The sequence below is a fragment of the Lissotriton helveticus genome, chromosome 3_1 (assembly GCF_964261635.1).
Source record: "Lissotriton helveticus chromosome 3_1, aLisHel1.1, whole genome shotgun sequence".
In the NCBI taxonomy this organism is placed as follows: Eukaryota; Metazoa; Chordata; class Amphibia; order Caudata; family Salamandridae; genus Lissotriton; species Lissotriton helveticus.
In genome coordinates this window covers 2,101,348,148-2,101,366,669 of record NC_136061.1, presented here as the reverse complement: position 1 = coordinate 2,101,366,669, position 18,522 = coordinate 2,101,348,148, and the positions used below count along the sequence as shown (strand labels likewise).

Below are 18,522 nucleotides of genomic sequence, written 5' to 3'. Positions count from 1 at the left end.
AGCGTGCTAGATAGCAGTCTCACTGCTCTACAACATAACGTTACCACATTACCACTGCTAGTATCTCTAGCTAAAAACTTAAAATACCAAAGGCGAGACCTATTGGCTATGCCAATGCTTGTATTTCTATAGCATGGGTGCTGGCATTTGCAGTGCAGTAGGTCTCACATTTGAGAGAATTTAAGCTTTTGGCATTGTAAATGACAGTGCCTTTTATTTATCTGTTTTAAAAACAACACATAAATAAAAGGCATTGTCATTTACAATGCCAATAGCTCAAACTCTCCTAAACGCAAGACCTATTGCACTGCAAATGCTTGTTCTCTTTGTACGTCGTTCCCTTCCCTCACTAACTCGCCACGCTACTTCTCTTCCTTCCCCACAACTGTCCTACATACAATGTCACTTCCTCAGTGCTTCCTTCTTACACACATACGGGTCAATACCTTATAGCGTGCACTTTCTTTCTTTAAACAAAAAAAAACATCAATTAAAAAACAGTGTCATTTATAACACCAATACAACTAACTTTAAAAATGCGAAACCTATTGCATTGCAAATGCGAGTTTGTGAAGCCATGGATAGGTCAAAGGTCATGAAATGTCAGTTAGCAGGTTCCTAGGTACCGACAACGGGCTCGCACATTTAGAGTTCCTGTCCTAGGAGGAGCCATTTGCAGGGCTTGAAGGTGGGATGAAAAAACTGGGGGGGGGTCTCTCAAAGGGGCATGGCCAATGTAATTAAGGGCATGGCTTAAAAAAGTGTAAGCTAAAAATCTGTGTGCCGCCCGACTTGTATTTTGCTGTTTCTGTCATTTCATCCAGCTATATGATACAACAGGTATCATCATACCTACAACAAGCCTGGACTATTGGCTTTGTCAATGGTTGTTAGTTGCATAAGATAAATAAGTAGCAGCAACTATGGCTTGTATATAATATTGAAAAAGCTTCCACTTAAAGCCCTGGTGACACCACGACAATGTTGCTGCTACAGAGTTTCAAAAAGAGAAGGGAAATCCTGAGAGAAAATAACTCTCTTTAAAGTTTTTCCCTTCCCCTACAACGCTTACCTGGCATGACGTCATGCCGTAACTTCTCCACAAGTGAGAAGTGTGAGCACGTGCACATCGATGTGCCTGCTGTCACTGCAGTTCGAGAAAAAAATGGGCCGCCAGGGCTCAAAAGAAGAGCCCGATAGAGACCCGTTTCGAGGCCACCCTTAAAAAAACTGCCGGTGTTCAGCACCGGTGAGACCCGGCCCACTTAAACCCCTGCTTATCTGCTTTACATCAACACTATGATTGCGCCCCCTCCTGGATCTGCCGGGGCACCACTGCGCTTGGCGCGACGGTGTGTCTGGACTGGCTTCCAGCAGTTACTGATCCGTACGCTTGTGACAGGTTCCAGACCACCCCACAGTCAAGGCTGTAAATAAACCTCCATCCCCACGAATGCCAAACATTCTGTGAACTTTGACAACCAGCCTGTGTACAGCTGAGTCAGTTACTTCCGGGGCGGGCGAGAGGGACATATCCGGGGCGGCTGGCCGATCATTTCCGCGGTCGCCGGCCCGCCTTTCCCAGAGGTGGGATCTCCTCGTTCTTTAACCTATCACAGGCTTCCCTGGGCGGCGCGTCCGCCTAGCTCCACCCACTACCGCCCCCTGGCGTGTCCGTCAGTATAAACCAACGCTCCCATTGCTGCCCTCCGCCTTCAGTTTCTGAAGTACTCCAGAGTCGAAAGCAAGGCAGAAGCACTCGGAGTTGTAACACCATCCGCCGGAGGACGGGAGGTAAGCCCCGCGTCGGGATCCTCCCGCCTCGTCCGGGACTGCAGGCATGCCTGCGAATGACATGTGGCTGCTGCTGTGATAAAGATAAATATTAACCATGTCCTTCACACTAAGGGGGGACTACCCATGGGCTGTGGTCTGTCAACTTCCTCTTCCCTGTGCTACTTCCTACTGCTTCTCCTAGTCTAACACACCCGCACTTGAGCCTTCCCCCCCCCCTTTTCTCATATATTGTGTTTCCTGAAGTCCTTTCTCTGTTTGTGCCCCTCAGTCGGTTAATTCCTTCCTCTTCGTATCAGTTCTTGTTTGTTTTTTGCCACCCCTCTCTCCCTCTTCCTTCTGTAAACCCACCCCCTCGCTCACACTTCCTTTCGCCCCTTCCTTCTAGCCAGATGGCTTGCCTGCTGGCCAGTGTTTCGGTCTGAAAGGACCTGCCTGCTGCGAGTTACTGTATCTATCCTCTGCTGCTGGAGCTGACAAGATACAATGTGTCCATCGTCGCCTGCGGCAGATCGCAGGGTGGGAGCAGAGAGGGGTGACCTCCGGCTCCCAAGGCTCGTTCTTCTCTTGTCTCGGGGGGACGAGGTAGCCAGGTAGGGAAGCAGTTGAAGCTCTAGTGATTTACCCTGGTGGAGAAGGGTGGCGTGTGTCTGTCTCTACAAACCAGTGGGCTATTGTCCTGGTTATTAAATGTACACCCGCCACACGTTGAGCCCCGATGTTGTTTAAAGCCCTTAACGAAACCAAGAAATCATGTGGTGTTTGTGGGTGTTTTACTAGTGATATTGTTGTTAGGGAAATCAATTTTTCTACCTGGTTACTTTATTTGCATACTTTTGAGTCGTCCTGGAGCGTTAGATTTGTTTTGTTTTTTATACATATACGTTGAAGGTTGCGCCTATAGTTTATAGAGGTATATGGCAGGCCGGGGCATTTCGTGACTCTAGTTTTTTTTATGGTTCAGTGCTGGGCGTCTGTCAGGCTGAGCCATTACCGGTGACTTTAAAAACGAACGACCCCTGGCACAAGGCTTGTTAGAAAACGCGACCAGAATATTGAACTACTACCCCTGAATCTTCGCAGCACCACTTCGCTGGCAATCTGTAAATCAGAGCTGAAGGCCCCGCTCCGTTAAAGACCCATTTGCTTACCTCTTCAGTGGGTCTCTGTGGTCTCTCGCCTTAATGACTCAGTCTCAACAATAATCATTCCCTTGAGTTTTAATGCACTACCTCCAATGCACCAGTCAACAGCTGTTAAACTAACCCTCGCACTGCAGTAGCTCCTAATATAACTTTGTGAATGACTGTTAATGTACTCAGTAATTTTGTGCCATATCTAATGATTTGCTCCAATACTCTGTGTATAAGTTTTGTTGGATTTTGTACCTTATGTAACTGTCCTTGTTTACTGTAAAGTGCTCTAGCACCTTTGTGTAATGTTCGCGCTGTTTATAGTTGGATACATAAATACATTTGCTATGTCTGTAATATAGAGGTGGAAGTTTCACAGGTTCGAGTATTTGGTGGCTATGATTGGAATGACGTTGTCTAAGGTGCTTGGGTGTTTGTACCATAATCTTCTTTTGTCTTTTTTTTCCCAGTCCGGATGTTGACAGTCCAGCTGTCATTCTGACCATTTGCTAACAATATTCAGAGTGTGGACTTTAGGTCTACCCATTTCAGCTGATTAGCACCTTTAACTCAGACTTATGGCTTGAAAATGGGTGCTTATTAAAAGGATGTACGAATATTGTGCTTTTCCTATTTGGAAAAAGGGCCTTGCTCACCTGTTCATATCCATTGAAGTGCAGGCCGTTTTCTTTGATATTGTAAATAAGAACTAGTGCCTGGAAGATTGTTGCAGTGAATGCTTTTCTGGCCCTTCTCATGACTATTTACTCTTCATTGGCTGGAAGTTTCCCCTATGATGCTGTACCAAAGCATTCAGTGGGCAATTGCAAATTGTCCTCTAAATGCACCCAAACAGTGCCTGTAACATCACATTGTGTACCCCGACTCCTGCATGGTATCTTTCCTAATGTGTCACTTTCCCGATCCATATTTGGTTTGTATATCCTGTCTACAGTCTTATATTTTGTTCGGATTGTATGTAAGGCACATGCCACGAAGTGTTTTCTTTCAGAGAATACTTCATTGCTCGTATAAAAAGGTTAGTTTTGAATTTAAAGGCACTTCAAGTGTGCAGGCTCGATAACCATTTCACAGATCTGTCAATATCCTTGTTTGAAATGCATTAGCTCTTTCACATTAGCTAGCATGAACTATTTATGCAACTGAAATGTAATTAATGTGTAATTTGTTTATAATGAAAATTAATATTTACAAGTGGTACTTAGTCTGTACGTGCTGAAATCTTTTTAAGTATTTCCCAAATTAGCAATATTTCATAATTCCACAAATGTAAATTTTCAGACCTTATAAAGAGATGCATCATTTTTGTGACTCTTCTATTCCGACTGCTCTGTTAAAATAACAGTAGTTTTGATGACCTTGGCCGTGATAGCAGCATTAACTTGTGATAATGGCGAATAAATTAAGCAACCCGACAGTGGAGGAATCATTAAAGCCATCCTGTATGAATGAAAATTTGTTTTTTGCTGCAGAGGAAAGCTCTTGTCTTAGTCCAAGAAACGACAATGTTTATACTCTCTAGGCGACTGTCACCTCCTTACCTCTGAATGCAGCAGTCAACTTCTCAAGAAAACGAATTAACTTTCTTAAAGGTCCTGGCATGGCATTACGTACCAGGTGCAGCAATTTTAATAACTGTGGATGCATTTGAGTTATAAATAGTGTTTTTGTTAAAATATGCACATTTTACAGCCTGTGATGGCAGCAAATGCATATTAACAAAAAAAATGTAGCTGCTGAAGTTTCACATTTTCCCTTTGAAGTTGTTCATACATAAACATGTTCTTGTTACATCTGTATTTTGAGCGAATTTGCAATGTTGTGCAAAAATATCCATTTGCTTATTCAAAAAATACTGTAGTTCATATTTGAGCAACAAGTGTACTGTACACAAGATAACTAATTTCATTAACGTTGAAATTAAAATTTCTACGATATTGGTGCTAAGATGGCTTCTCATTTGTGACTTGTTTACTTTGTGACTTCTAAATCAAATTAAGTCCTACTCTCCTGTTCTCATTTGGATTGCAGTTATACTTTTTGCTATAAAGCTCTGAAAACAGCTGGAGAAAAAAGCTAAGAGCTCAGTCTGTTGCTTTTCTGATGTTGTCTCGTGATCCCCCTCACTGCAATGGCAAATAATGACTGTGGTTTGAACTTTGCACATTTCACGAATCGGGGACTGGCTGTCTTTGTTCAGTGTCTAACTTGAATTGTATCATTGTTTCACCTCTGCACTTTGCTGAAAAGTCTAATTTAGTAGGTGCCATTTCTCTCTTTGAAGCATACTTGAGAGGACTCGCGTGGCGTGGACAGGATGTTAAGTCAGTTCAGTTAAAAATCAAAGTTTATTTGGACCATTGCCCTTAAACAGATAAAACATTCTAAAAACAGATCAATGTCACATAAAAACGTTAAAACCGTATAAAACTTATAACTCAATGAAATGGAGCACACATGGCTTGGGCTAATCGCAGTTCATAGTTCGTTTAACTTTTTGCATAAATCTCCCCAATGCACAAACAATATCTAAAGAGAGCATTTCTGTTAGGAGGACACTTGCAGCAAGTCTATTATGTACACCATATTTTTAAAAAATTGGACATAAGATCTCTTTTCGAAGTTCTAAGCTTTGAACATTCTAATAAGATATGCATCATATCACATGAGGTTCCCACTATACACTTACAGTCTCCAATGCTATCTATCATCTCCGTTTTTACTCTAATATTTCCATAATGGGGATTCAATCCAGTTCTTAATCTTAGAACTTCTCTCCTCAGCCATCTATTTGGTAATCTATCAATATAAGGGAAATGTATATCTTTTTCCCTTGCCTGGGCCATAAACTGTACTGACTTCTTCGTCACCAGGTAAACTAGGTCCTCGGCTCGGGATACCTCATATCCTACCTCCCTCAGAGCCTTCCCCGTAATCTCCATTTGGAGGGTCACAGGATTTACATCTAGTCTCAGCAGTTTACCAACCATACTGAGGGAATTTCTAACCCCTTTAGCCCATGTTCGTTCACTCATCAACACTTCTCTCCTACACCATTGGGAGACTTTTAGTTCGTCCTCGGTACCCAGGCGCTGCCAGAATCTAACTAAGGCCATACAAACTGTTATCTTCCATGAGGTTACACATGTTTCTAACCTTAGAGCTTGCGCCACGGAACATTTAGGGAGTGAGAATTCATTTTTCAAAGCTTTTCCCTCCTCTACATCCCATCCATGTTTGCCACCCAAAAACCGTAACTCTGCCCCATATAGAAATTGCGGGGGGACCATAGCTAGATATGCCTTTAAGACAGGCCTTTCCGATTTTTCTCCGTAGCTTCCATTACATTTCTTAACGCTGTTTATTGACGCTGCTGTCCTTGTTCTACAAGCATCTAGGTGGGTTATCCATTTAAGATTTTTCTGAAACCACATACCCAGGTACCTGTACTCTTCTACAGTTTCCAGCTTGTCAGGACCTAGGTACCAGCTATATCTTATTTCCCTTCTCCCAAAGCATAGAATCTTTGTTTTGACCATGTTAACAACTCATTTTTTCTACTTGCATAGAATCTTTGTTTTGTCCATGTTAACCACTAATTTTTTCAACTTATTAAGTGTCACTCTATCGTGTGAAGCTTCATTATATGGCCACCTCTACATCATGGGATACTTACTGCATGCCTTGTAGGGAGAACCTCCAACTCCTTTGTCATGTATTTAATTAAAATAACCTGTATCTTAATAAGTGTACCTACATTTACCTTTAATGTTGTACAGCCCCGTAGTGTATTGAACTCCGTGTAGTAAGAGTATACAGTACAAGGAGCTATTTCTCACGGTATGCCTTGCACATTTTCTCAGGTCCTTGTGTCAGTTGCAGAGTGTTTTATCGCTTACTTTCCTAATTTCTCCACTTCCAGAAATATGTAATAAACAATACCAGTCCCAGCTTTCTTGCTAGCTTCTCACTAGCTTCTCAGTTAATCTACTAGGCATTTTTGTCATGATTTGCGCCAACTTGCAGATTGGCTAGTCTGATCATCTGAGCACGTTCTTATGCTGAGACACTAGGTCTTGTGTAGGCACCAGGTCTACTGTCTGTTTCTGGTGCCTGTTTTTCTTTTTCTTGTTGCATACTTTTTTGATTTGTCCCTGGGTAAACGCTGTATCAAAAAGCAAATAGAACTGTAACATGTTTTAGACATATCCCCCTACTAACACCACCACCACAGTTTTGTGGTGTATGTAGGTCAGTATCTGAATGTTATATCCACACTGTTGTAGTGTAATTCAGAAGCTATGTCATTCGGAGTTTGTGGTGCCTGGAGCTTAAACTAGGCACTGCCTGAAAGAATGCATTGACCGTATCTGCTTTCGTGGTTGAAGGCCTCTTCCTGGAATTCATTTGTAGAGCACCTTGACCTATATGGTCTATATGTTATTCTCTTCCTAGTGTTAGCAGTAGGTGGTATTTGTCTCTCAACAGTGGTTTAATGCAGTCAAACAAGTCAGCCTTTCACGAATCCCATGAGAGCTTGGATTTGGGCATCAAAGTGGAGCATTTGCAGGTTATGGTGAAATGTACGTTTCAATAACTTTCCCCTCTGTTGGACAGAGGGGAGGGGTGTTCTTGAAGCTAATTTAGGAGGCCCAAAGCCCGTGCTCCTATGGTTAAAGGATTCAAAAAAGGGTGCTTCTGTTCCTAAGAGAGGAGAATAAATATTACTCACTGGTGTGTCTGGACTTATCTCATGAGGACAGTCAACATGTCTGTCTCATGTTACCTGAAAATGAACAACGTTGCTTCATGCACACCGTTCTTTTAGTGATCTGTAGTCCACTGAGTCTCAGATTAGTGCTGCTCCATCCGTCACACTTGGTCAAAGTGCCTCAAAATCATGTGCGCACTCTTTACTTGGAACCTTGCTGGTTCCTTATCTTTACTTCAAGGATTGTTGCTTAATAACCATCCACCCTTTCCCCCCTCCCTCGCTCTGCTCTCTTGGTATGAACCGCGCTCCATCTTGGAGTGCGGGTTAGAATGTTTGCTTATTGTTGAAGCCGCCAAGCCCGGAGCACCTGTTGTACTTATAACAATAAACTTAATGTTGGAACCTACAATTTGTAGTGACTTATTACTACACACAAGTTAATGGATTTTAATCTTCTTCTTTATTCGCTTAATAATCACAAGTTTCTTCAAAATGTCGATATTTTCAATTCATAATATTCATTTCATGAGAATCATCACCCAATGCATTTCGGGTCGCGGACTGGACCCTTCTTCAGGGGTCTGTGTAAATTATAAACAAGAAGCTAAATTAATCATCAATCTCATGGTGAAATGTCAAAAAACAACAATTAACATATTATGTCTGTTCAAGTTGTTGTCTAATAAAGTTAAAAAAAGAAAGCAAATTCTAAACCTTTACTATTTTCCTTCCTCTTCAAATCCGTGAATGCGTCATTACTGTGTGCTGTTTAAAACCTAAAGCTAAACCTGAATTGTGGTTGAGTATCCAGAAACATTAATGTCCAACCCAATAGCTTAAAAATGCTCGCTATGTGTGTGTCTAACAGTAAATACAACATACTGACGATAACGCTAACCAATCTAAACCTGCTCCGCGAAACTGCTAGCAAGCAGGACTGCTCACTCTACGTGTACTACAATGGTGATTCCAGCCTGACCATTACGAGCGGTCTAAATGTTCTACAGCGCAATTACAACAAAATGCGGTAGTGAATAACTTACTTAGGATTCACAAGTGAGTCTGCTCCGTGTTAACCGGCGTTCGCGCCCATCTCTGCAGGAGATTGTCCTACCACTATGTAAGACATACTTTGTGACGTGGTCTCATGACCGTATGTCTTAGGAATATTAAAGCGACAGCGTCCGTGTTAGCGTGCGTGTCTAATTAAGTTGTGTTATCCAGTGTAAAAAAGCCTGAATGTATGGTGCGAGTTAGTCTATCTGAGCAACTATATTTGGGTGAGTGAATCTAAGATTCTATCATACGCTAAATGTTGTGGTTGTTACAATTTAGAGTGTAATGTAGAAGGCAGCATTCTGAAATTATGTGCGTTCTTGGTAAAATCAATATGCTTCTGAAAATACAGTAATTATAAAAAAATTATAATAAACAATTATAAGAATAATAAACAATTATAAGAAACAAGACAGTTCAATACGATCGTTCAGCCCTGATGGTTGTAGAGTGTTCAATTTTTTTATCTAGGTATTCTGCTTGCAAAAGCCTTTTGTGGGGGTCGGTCCCCGGATCAATTGTTACAGCTTCAAGTACAGTAACTCTTAATTGGGGCACGTTGTGTCCAGCCTCTAGCCGATGCATGGCTACTGTTGATTTTACATTTTTAAGTCTGTTACTTTTGTGTTCCGGTATATGAACTTTCAGTTTTCTCTCAGTAATTCACACATACATTTTGCCACATGGGCATTTTATGGCATATACCACGTTTTTGGTGTCACAGTTACTGTTGTGTTTCAAATCTATCTTGTAGCCTTGTGAGGGGTGAGTCAGTGTTTTGCCTTTCATGGCATTGTTACAATGTGTACAGTTCCACAAGTTTGCATCCCTTTGAATTTCAAGGAACGGTCTTTCATGGCTTTTTTAGATAGCAGTTCTTTTAAATTCTTGGATCGTTGAAAAGCAAAGATTGTTTTCTGTTTTTTGAGGCACTCTAAATCCTTTTTGTTCTCTATCAAATGCCAATGTTTTGTGATAATGTTTTTTATCTTGTTGGCTTCAGTGGAGTGTTTCAGAATGCATATATTAAAGCTATTTTCTGTTTTCATTCGTTGATTCAGCAAGGCCAATCTTTCAATCCTCCTTACTTTCTGGATAGATTCCTTAACTAGGGTTGCAGGGTTTGAAAGGGACCCTGGTAGTGAGTGTATGGTGACTATGTGGGGAGAATACCCTGTAGTCGTGAGGTGGAGGCCTCACGTTGGTCTTTCACTCAATGATTCGTCAACATGTTTCGCGCCTATAAAATTGGTCTAAAGGATCCGTGGCCTTTGTCAGGATATTAGCGTCTATAGTGAAACTACGCCACACAATAATGGTGCCCCTTATGGTGCAACCGATTGTCTGTGTAGTTCAAGGTCCAACCTAAAGCTAAATCACTTTTGCTACATCAGGTGATACCAGTTAGCCCTATAATCAGATGTTCTGAAAGGCCTTTCAGGAATAAAGGCATTCCATATTAACAAAATCTCTTCAGGGAGCCCTCCAACCTCGCACCTACAGTATGTATGCTGACCTCGCTCAAGTCAAGGTGAGCAGAATGAGACGCGGCAAGAGAGCTCCTTGTCAGACAGTTCTGACTCATTGTCTGGATTTTGAAGACTGTATCATGCAAAGTAAATTGCAGTTAAAACGCTCTTTCTACAGTGTGCCTGAGGCCAAATGGAGCAAACCACAATTTCACAAGCCTAGTGTTATGTAAAATAGATTTATATAATTTTGGAACTTACGAATTTGGCATTTAAAATATTTTTTGTTGTGGGGTCCTCATTTAGTTTACAAACGTAAATGCAAATCCTTTACTCAGTTGCATTCGTATTGTGTTAAAGTGCCTTCTGGCACAGCCAAAATGTGTGTAACCACCGCTTTATATTTTTTTTGCAACTGAAACTCATTTGTCCTGCATTATTCTCTCCCCTCCATTGGACCACACTACCCCTGATCCCACTGGGATTTTTTTGTTGGAGAGTGGAGTGCATGATTGGCATGGTTCAATTGAATTTTCATCAGTTCCGCAGTTCAGTAAATGTCTTTGTCACGGATTCCTGAGCTGGTATGCTCCTCTCTGGTGTCTAGAATGAGTGGATGGTCGTGGCCCAGTTCTCCTGCTGGAACATGTGGGTCCACTTGACCAAGATGTGCTTTGGCTCGAAAGACATATAATTGGTAGTACCTGCTCCTAACTGTAGGAGCCCCACAGTAGAATTTATTCCAGTGAAGTAGAATTGTAATTTTTCGTTATTTACTTTTCCCAGGTGTGTTCTGACACTCCAGGTTGCCCTGCCACTACCTGTATTGTGTGCTTTCCGGAGTTTAATTGAGGCACCCAAGATCATCTTCTTCTTTTTCTTCTTTTTCTTCTTCTTTTTCTTCTTCTTTTTCTTCTTCTTTTTCTTCTTTTTCTTCTTTTTCTTCTTTTTCTTTTTCTTCTTTTTCTTTTTCTTCTTTTTCTTCTTTTTCTTTCATTCTACTGGCTACTCTCCCTCCCTTCTTCCAGAACCGTGTGGAGAGGCTGGTTTGGACACTCCTTCCGGAGCCAGGGTTGATATTGAGGTATAACCTCCTCCTCGAGCTGTGCTCCTCCAGAGCAGGGGAGCTAGTTGAAGAGCTGATCCTTGAGAGCATGGGTTAGAATTGGCCTGGCACTTGAAATGCTGCACTTGATGTATTCTTCTGTATGAACACTTGAAGGACTCCAATTTACCACTGTTATTTTCGGGATATTTTAAAAGCTTTTAAAAATGTCCTTGCAGGGAACCCTTCCTTCAGATCCCCTTGAACTATGTCCGAGCCCCTAGCTTTGGTCCCAACCCAGGAGCAGTGCCATCTTAAGAATGTTAGGGGCCCTAGGCAAAACACATTTTGGGTCCCCCTATATGGAACAAATGTGTTTTTTTATTAACCATGTACTGCTAATTCAATTCCGCATGCCAAACCATACTAAATTATATGGTACATTTTTACAAAGTTCAGTTCCTCAGGGGGCCCTTATAAGGTGTGGGCCCTGGGCAATTGTCCACTTTGCCCGTGCCTCAAAACTCTGCCCAGGAGTGACCCTGGCCTGACGGACAATACTTGGAGGTTTGGTTCTCGTGAACCAGACTGAGCATGGCAGGACCGGAGTCCTCGCCCTTTCCTATTTCCAGGAGGATGATTCCGAAGGCCTCTGCATCTTCCGGGACTGGCGAGACTGCATTTGCCAGCCAAGTCCCACGTGTGTCAATATTGGCTGGGACAGACGCCTCTGCGTGCGAGGCTGCCTTTTCCATGTTTGTTTACAGATGAAAATATACATCTGCAGCTTTGTCTGAGAAGCAGCTGAACAGGCCTGTGTGTGTTTAGCTGCAGGGAAGGGGCGTTGCTCCGATTCGGAGAAGAGTCGAGTGCCACGTATAGTCTTCCACTTGTATAAATGTGAAAGATAGGTTTTTATATGTGGGTTTATGAAAGACGCCCCGGACCGTTAGACCGTTGTTGGGACACAACAGTGCGGCCTATGCTATACATGGCGATAGTCTGGACCAGTTGCAGAACTGTGCAGCTGGCACTGTTCAGTCCTCAGTTCGAGGAGCTTCGCGTGTCCTGCAACCTCGTGGAGCCTGTGCCAGTGTGGCTCGTACAAGAGGCCGAACTCGTCATTCACATGCTTGAAGACTAGCTTCCAGCAGGCAGGCGCGCACCGGGAGTGGTTGTGGGCTTCTTGTCGTCTGAAGATAGGACATCAGTGGACTGAGGGAGCGGGACACGCCATGCCCTTCTGAGACCTGGTGACTTGGCCTACGTGTTTGGCTTCTTGGACAATGATGTGAATAGCCATGCACACCAATGTTGCTGGACACAACGCCTGCTCCTCCCAACGCAGAGAGCGCAGCTGAATGTTTATCTCTTGCTGCAGCCTGGTCGATGGTTGTCGGGGGGTGTTGGAAGAAGGTGGAAAAATGTGAAAAATGCAGCGCACCTAATATGTGGGAGTTCTTGTGGACAACGTCTGGCATGCATTCCTTGTTCAAAACATTACTTGACCTGTGATAATCCTCTGGCCCAATCGAAACACTAGCATTGGCTAAGCCAATAGGTCTTGAGTTTTTGGCTTTGCAAAACCAGCCCATCTGGCCTCTCTCTTGTTCAGAATTGGCCAAACCATTAAAAAATATATATTTTTGCTGATGCTAAACTACAATGGTAAAGACTTCCAAGAAAGCCAACCATAAGCAATGGGTTGACTCATTGTCCACAATAGTTCCAGCTGTCTGTAGGTGAGACGTTAAAATAAGACTCTTCCTACGCTTATCTGTCTTCATGCAGACATTAGGCATGAATGCCTTCTAAGCCATTACTGTGAGCTAACCATTCCAATACTGCAGGCTCATATGTATGCTTAGCACAATTTGTACACACAATTAAGTTAACATGGGTGGAATTGGATAAATGTTTTTGTTTTTCCTAACGTGCAATTTGTCTGCGTTCTCATGCATCTCATGTTGCTTTTGTACCATGATCTCCATCTGAAGTAATTTGCATGGCACAAATTTGCATATGTATGCCTCAACACATAAAAAGAAATGCAACACAAAAACCCAACCTAAAATTGCTCCACTATCTCCCACTGGAATAGATAATAAAAGCCATTTCAGCGCCACATCCCAAACTGTGCTATTGATAGAGTAAAAAATTACATTTAATTGTGCGTGGACACTGTTACAAATGTGAAGGGCATTCCCTCACTGCACACGTCCTACCTTAGAATGACTCTGGCCGCCCTAACTATGTAATCCAGTGTGACCCCTCCCACTCCCTTGAAGTAGAGATAACTTCAGTCCTGGACTTTTGTGTTCTAGCCTAATGCATTCTGGGTGTTGTATTCCTGTTTTGCTTCCCTTGAACCAACAGGCCTGTAATCAATGACTTGTAGGTGGAAAGTTCAGGACTGGCACATTGTCCGTTAATGCCCTCGGGTGAGGTCATTTCAGTCTCCCCCCGCCCCCTTAGTATCCCTCCATTTTTGTCTCTAGGAAATGCTTGTGCATCGCCATGTCAGATTACACTTTAATGCCTGGTTTGTCATCCCTCTCTCTCATCACCAGCTCTCAAACATGTAGCCCTGGCAGCTGCATCATTAGGCCTAGGATGCCAGAACCGATGCTCGTCTCCCTTCTGTATCCACTAACCTGTCAGACTGTGTGCACCCACATACACGACAACTGTAAAGGATAGCAGCACGTTTGGCTATACACAAAACAAACAAATGGGATTATGTGTATAGTATACACGCATGTCATACAAAGGAAATACATTTTTTTCGACACAAGTATGGTACTAACGGAACCAATTATGAGCTTTTGTTTTATTAATGGTCTAATACAATCCATTCTCCAGCATTCATGGAATGATCCCTATTGAGAGAGATGTGTCTGCAGCAGCTCATGTCACACCTGCTCTCTCAGACCTACAACGTAAAAGATTCCGGGAACCTGGTTAGTCTGATACCAGAGGACCATATATACTACTTCATGATGAAGGATGTCTATCTGGTACACCTTAAACAGAAATTTTTTAATGCACAAATTTCTCATGAAATCACGGATAGAGGTGGATGAGCCACAAAGTACGATGCTTTGGCTCCGATGGACGGGTTTGTGGACCCAAAAATTAGCCGAGCTTCCATGTGGCTTCTGCCATCCACGCTCTTACATTATGTAAAAAAATAAAATAAAAAACAAAGCAGCATTACTTTAATGTAAAGAGAGGAGAGATCCCCGATTTAGTGGCAGAAGTGCACAATGAAAATCCAGAAAACTGGGTTTAATCCCATTTGACACATTACACCAAATTGTGTGATCCTAGGCCAATATTTTATTTCATTGTGGCTCCTTTTATCTTCATTATCTCATATAAGAGCATGTGCAGGATGTGTGCAGTACACAACTCTTCTGTGTTTGGGTTTCACTGAATCAGTGCTCAGCACATGTGTCGACGCCCAAACACTGATTCTCCTGGGAGAGGAATCATTGGAAAGGGAGTATCTCTCCTTTCCAAAGGTAGCCATGCCCAGTAGATCCCTGCTTGGAAATCAACAGTGTACTGATAACCCCCACCCCCCAAGTAGAGAGCCACCCACTAGGGATCGAGGTGCCGCCCCTTGGGCAAGGGCTTGTGCTCCCTATGGCAATTTTCATATTTGTCTTTCTACCTCCCCTGGAGAGCAGATGGGGGCAAGGGCCCCTTATCTGCCCTCCACCCATGGGGGACCAGAGAGCCCACTAGTCACCATGTTTTTTCAATTGTATAAAGATATACGGGTGGGGCCTGCACAACCGGGTATTGCCATGCTCACACCAAGTAAATGGGGAAAAAAAACTTGCCCCCTGGGGGCAGTTGGGGTAATTGCCCCCATTAGATGCCAGTGATTTTAATAAAGGGGGTGGGGCTGCCCACCATGTGCATGACCATGCCTCCACCCCAACTAAATGGGGCAACAGTCTTTCATCATGGCAATGCTGTTCTCACCCCAAAGTTAATAGGGCATCAGTCTTTTTGCACCCTCCGGGGTGTAGATGAGGGGTAATTATCACCAATCTGCCCTGGCCCCTGGTTTGGGCAGAAAGCCCACTGTATGGCAACAATAAATATATATATATATATATATATATATATATATATATATATATATATATATATATATATATATATATATATATATATATATATATATATATATATATATATATATATATATATATATATATAGTTTTTTTTTTTAAATAATGGGGTGGGTCTTGCCCATCCTAACATTATGCAAAACACTCACCCCTTTCACCTCAACAGTCTTTCTGTTCTCCTGTGGACTGAAGCATCGCATCGGCAAGCGAGGCAACATTTGATTCTTTTGGGTGTTTTTACATATGGGTCAGGAGAACGTGGCTAACTCTCAAAAGCTTCCCACTTGTAATGGTGAACTGCTGCACTTTTTGGGATTGGGTAGGCTGCAACCTGGAAAAACCTACCAGACTCTGACCGTTCTGGTCAGGGTGGTGTGCTTTGCATGCATTCCACACCTTTTTCTTACACACCATGCTCTGCAAATCTCAAACGTTTATTAAAAACACACATTTTCCTAACATTTCTGTGAGGAAAAGTTCTGGAATCTGTGGGAAGCCGCACATTTTCTACCACACAGCATTCAACAAAGTCTCTTTATTAAAATGGTACCTCACTTGTGTGGGTAGGCCAGGAGAGCTTGACACAAAGGCTCTAATGTGTTACGTGGAGAGATGAAATTGAGGTATGTGCGGGGTTTAGGGCCATGCTCTGCCGCCACCCATAGAAACCTATCAACCACAGACATTTTTTAAAAGTAGAAAACCAGAGGATTCCAAGGTGGTGTGCCGTGCGTAAATCCCATGAGGTTTTCTTACCCACAATGCCTTGCTAACCTCCATCTTTGCCTGTAATCGCACATTTTCCTTACATTTCTGTGATGGAAACTTCTGGAATTCACAAAATTCCTAACAACCAACCTACATTGCTCCACTTGTGGCAATTAAAAAAAGCTGCTCCACTTGTATGGTGGAGCCTAGTACCCACAACAGGAACTGATCAAACTGAGATCAGTAGGAGTCTCAACACAAGGGCTCTCATTGACCTTTGTTTGATCTGTTCCTGTTGTGTGGCTGGGGACAGTGCCCGCAAGTGGCACAGCGTTTTTATCCGCACAAGTGAGGCAACCATGCTGGGTGTCAGTTATTTTGCGGATTCCTTGGGATTCTAGAGCCTAGTACCCACAACAGGAACTGATCAAACTGAGATCAGTAGGAGTCTCAACACAAGGGCTCTCATTGACCTTTGTTTGATCTGTTCCTGTTGCGGGCACTGTCCCCAGCCACACAAGTGGCACCGCGTTTTTATCCGCACAAGTGAGGCAACCATGCTGGGTGTCAGTTATTTTGCGGATTCCTTGGGATTCTGGAAGTTTCTATCACAGAAATGTAAGGAAAATACATGATTTCAGGCAAAGCTTGAGGTGTGCATGGCATTGTTTTTTTTACCCACCCTCATGGCTCCACACAAGGGACACCAGCCTCTGGACTCCCCTATTTGTCTAGATTTCAAAACCCTGCAGGTTTGCTAGGTTTTCCTAGGTGCTGCCTGAGTTAGGTCCCCTAATTCACAGATACTCACTTTGCAAAAACAAGTCAATTTTTAGTGGAAAATTGTGATGTATCCGTGTTGTGCTTTGGGCTGTTTCGTGTCGAGGGCAGTCTGGGAAGAAGTTTTTGACTACCACAGATTCCAGAACTTTCCATCACAGAAATATGAATTTTTTTTTTATATATCAAAGATTGAGGTTAGCAAGGGATTCTGGATAAAACAGAGGGGCTCACAAGTCACCCTGCCCTGGATTCCTTTAAGTGTCTAGTTTTTAAAAATGTGCCCCCAGGACCTAAAGTTCACAGATACCCACTTTACAGAAAGGAGATCAGTTTTGAGTGGAAGAATGGGATATATTCATATTGCGTTTTAGGCTGTTTCCTGTTGCAGGCACTAGGCCTACCTGCATAAGTGAGTTACAATTTCTATCAAAAGACCATGTGGGAGCGTAGAATAGTAGAGAATTTGATATTCCCAATTGAATTTGGCTGCGTTTGTGCCTTCCAAATATAAGCCAGTGTGTAAGAAAAATGCCCTCTAAATTGGAGTCCGTAGACGTACCCACAAATTCAGAGCTGTACAATTAATCACTGCTCCTAAACTCCACATCATGTGCCCATTTCAAAAATATGTAGAATACCTTGATACCTATTTTTCACTCTACATATTTCATCATATGAATTGGTCTACACTCAGTACACAATGAAAAACCATTGTACGGTGTAGCTCAATTGTAGGTTCTGGGGAAATTTGGGTTCTTAGAGAAGCTACAAACCCTATATATCCTCCCAACCAAAATGGTCTAGCGAACGTAATGGTACATTGCTTTTGTAAATAAGCCATCATGACAAAAAGTTACAGATGAAAACATTGTCGCAAATGGCAGTTTTTTTTCCCCTACTTGTGTTCAAGCTTTATTTCAACATTTTAGTTTCTTTTGGAAATCCTTGAGGGATATACACACATGACCCTTTGCTGAATGTAGAATGTTGTCTAATTTTCAGAAATATAAAGCTTTCCTGAATCGCACATGGGTTTCACTGGCTTCCACCCCAAACAGGAAGTAAGTTGAAAGCACGAAAAATGGGTTACCTCTTTAACCCCTCCCCTGGTGGTGACGGAACCACTCCGTCATCAGCTGCGGTCGCGCTGTGCTGATGACGGAGTGGGTCCGTCACGGCCCGCTCGGCATGCCTGCGCGGCGCGGAATCCACGCCTGCGCTGAGCGTTCCATTGAGCGGGCGGGGCCGTGACGGAACCGCTCCGTCATGAGCACAGCACAACCGCGGCTGGTGACAGAGCGGTTCCGTCACCAGCATGCGCCCGCCACGCGGCCGGCCGCCCGCCCCCTTAGCACTGCAGCAGAATAGCCGCCGCTGTGAAGGGGTTAAATCATGCCAAAATTGCGTTAGAAATCAGGGGGCTTATTTACAAGAAACTGATGCATCGCTGCGCTAAAGCAGCGATGCGCTAGTTTCCTTGCGCCTTCGAGAGAAACCCTTAGGCCGCCATGGATATGCTGTATTTACAATACGACGCACCATGGCGCAAGGATTGACAGATGTATTGTATTGTATTGATGATTTGTAAAGCGCGTTGGCTACCCAGGGGCGTCCCAGCGCTATAGAAAAGAGTGAGTTGAGCTGGAGAGGCTGG

At 43.1% G+C, this 18,522-nt stretch overlaps 1 protein-coding gene across 1 annotated transcript in view; it reads left to right on the top strand.

Moving 5' to 3' along the window:
* Nucleotides 1-1,675: 1,675 nt before the first annotated feature.
* FURIN (furin, paired basic amino acid cleaving enzyme) overlaps nucleotides 1,676-18,522 on the top strand; it is a 369,349-nt gene continuing 352,502 nt past the window's right edge. The window contains exon 1 of the mRNA XM_078683275.1: nucleotides 1,676-1,794. The gene's annotated coding sequence lies outside the window, so the exon portion shown is untranslated. The remainder of the gene's footprint in view (nucleotides 1,795-18,522) is intronic.